Source organism: Silene latifolia, unplaced genomic scaffold (genome assembly GCF_048544455.1).
Source record: "Silene latifolia isolate original U9 population unplaced genomic scaffold, ASM4854445v1 scaffold_88, whole genome shotgun sequence".
Lineage (NCBI taxonomy): Eukaryota > Viridiplantae > Streptophyta > Magnoliopsida > Caryophyllales > Caryophyllaceae > Silene > Silene latifolia.
In genome coordinates, this window is record NW_027413793.1 from 1,149,411 (window position 1) to 1,151,953 (window position 2,543).

At 41.1% G+C, this 2,543-nt stretch overlaps 1 non-coding gene across 1 annotated transcript; it reads left to right on the forward strand.

The window, feature by feature from the left end:
* The first annotated feature begins 1,409 nt into the window (after positions 1-1,409).
* Positions 1,410-1,516, forward strand: LOC141640555 (small nucleolar RNA R71). The gene has a single exon (XR_012543050.1). It is a non-coding gene; the product is annotated as a small nucleolar RNA R71 (small nucleolar RNA).
* The last annotated feature ends 1,027 nt before the right edge of the window (positions 1,517-2,543 follow it).

Genomic DNA, 2,543 nt, shown 5'->3' on the forward strand with positions numbered 1-2,543 from the left:
TCTCCCATCCCCAACCTTTTACTTACCGAGTACGGCATGACACTCGCTCACACTAGCCCCTAGATCACATAAGGCTTTGTTGATCATCGTGTCGCCAATGGTACACGGTATTGAGAAGCTTCCCGGATCCTTTAACTTTGGAGGTGAACCCCCTTGAAGTATTGCACTATTCACCTTAGTGAAGGCGATAGTCTCAAGCTTCCGGATCGACTTCTTCTTTGTGAGGATATCTTTCATGTATTTCGCATAGGCGGACGTGATTGATCAATTCCGTGAAAGGAATCGAGACTTCCAAATTCTTCACAATTTCCATAAATTTTCCAAGTTGATCATCAAATTTGGGCTTGGCTTGACGACTTGGAAAAGGAAGTCTAATCACAATGGGCTCCTTCTCCTTGGCCTTGTCTTCATTTTTCTTTGAACTTTCTTCTTTTGATGATTCTCCATCTTTGGAGTTTTGCACAATTTCTTCCTTTTCACTAGCTTCCACAACTTCATCCTCAACTTGCTTCTTCGGTGCTTTATACCTTGTACCACTTCTCAAGTGAATGGCACTAACCGTTTCATGTCTAGGGGGATTACTTTGAGGTGGTAATTGCCCCTTTTGTCTTTGTGAGCTTGAAGATGCTAGTTGGGTCAATTGTGTTTCCAACATCTTGGTGTGAGCTAGAATGTTGTTGATGGTGGTTTCCTTTGCTTGGCTATCTTTTTGCATTTGAGTGAAAAATTCTTGTTGATTCTTTTGCATTTGGAGGACCGCTTTTTGGACATCAAAGCCTTGGTCATTTTGGTGATTGTATGGATTTTGATTTTGGTAACCTTGGTTTTGATTGAAAAAGGGACTTTGATTTTGGTTTCTCATGGGTGGTGGAGTGTATGTTGTTTGAGGGTTTTGAACATTTTGGCTTTTGTATGAGAGATTTGGATGGAATTTGGTGTTTTCATTGTAAAAGTTGGAATAAGGGGTACCACTCTTGTATGCTTGGAAAGCATTCACTTGTTCATTTGTTCCCCTACATTCACCTTGGTCATGTCCCAAAGTTCCACAATTCTCACATATCCCACTTGGGATTGATGAGGATGCCGTCATGGCATTAACATGATGCTTTGATGATTTTGAGTTTTCCTCAAGTCTAGCCATAGCTTGTTCAAACTTCAAGTTGATTGTGTCAATGTGAGCACTAAGTTGAGCACCCAATTGAGTAACGGAGTCCACTTCATGCTTTCCTCCTCTAGTAGCCTTGTGAGGCCTACTATATTGTGAGTTATGGACCGCCATTTCCTCAATCTTGTTCCATGTTTGATTGTCATCAACTTCGGTGAACATTCCATTTGATCCCATATTGAGAATGTTCCTAGAATCTTCATATAAACCATTCCAAAATTGTTGTACCAAAAACCATTCGCTAAGTCCATGGTGAGGACATGAGCGACAAATTCCCTTGAACCGCTCCCAAGCTTCATACAAAGACTCTTCATCCCTTTGCTTAAAACCCGTAATTTGAGCTCTTAGCATGTTAGTCTTTTCCGGTGGGTAGAATTTTTTGTAGAAAGCTAGAGCCAACTTCTTCCAAGAATCTATTCCAAAGGTGGCCTTATCAAGGCCCTTCAACCATTGCTTCCCGGTGCCAATTAAGGAAAAAGGAAATAAGACCCATCTAATTTGGTCTTGAGTCACGCCCGTTTGAGAGATAGCATCACAATAGTCGCAAAAGGTTTCCATATGAGAATGAGGGTCCTCACTAGGCATCCCCTCGAATTGGCTCCTCTCAACTAATTGGATGAAGGCGGACTTGGCAATAAAATTTCCGGTGAGATGTTGCGGTGTAGGAGTACCATTTGGTAGATTCTCCTTGGTGGGTACGGAGTGTGACGAGAATTTTGGCATTGTAGGTGGATTTTGTGGGGTATTGTGTAATGGGTTTTCTTCTCCTTCTATTGCGAAAGGATTCACAAACTCACTAGTGGGTTGGACAACTTCACTAATACCTCGTAAATTCCTCCTAACAACTCTCCTATTTTTCGTCAAGGTTCTTTCGATTTCACGGTCAAAAGGTAACAAATCACCTTGTAACCTTCTAGACATGCAAAATATCAAACAACTCGAAAACAATTAGAACAAACCTTGAGGAGTTTTACTTCCTCAAGGCGAAGAAAGACACAACTAATGACAATAAAAAGAAATCTAAATCAAACAAACACCGTCCCCGGCAACGGCGCCATTTTTGATGCGATCCCGCTAAGTGTTCACAAATTAAGATGTGGTCGTTGGTCACGGTCGAATCAAAACACAATTTATAGCTCCACAAACAACTCTACAATTAGTAAAGAGGCAAGTAAAGGTCGGATCCCAAGGGACGGGAGTTGAAATGAGATTTCTATTGTAACTAGTGGTGTCTAAGGGGTGTCACAAATTGGGTTGATGTAGAAGGTTACTAAACTAGAATAGCAATGAAAATAAACAAAAAAGATGAATAAAAAGGGGTGTAAACAATTGATTAAAGGCACTAGGGTGTCATGGGATCATAGGGAAATCATGGGAT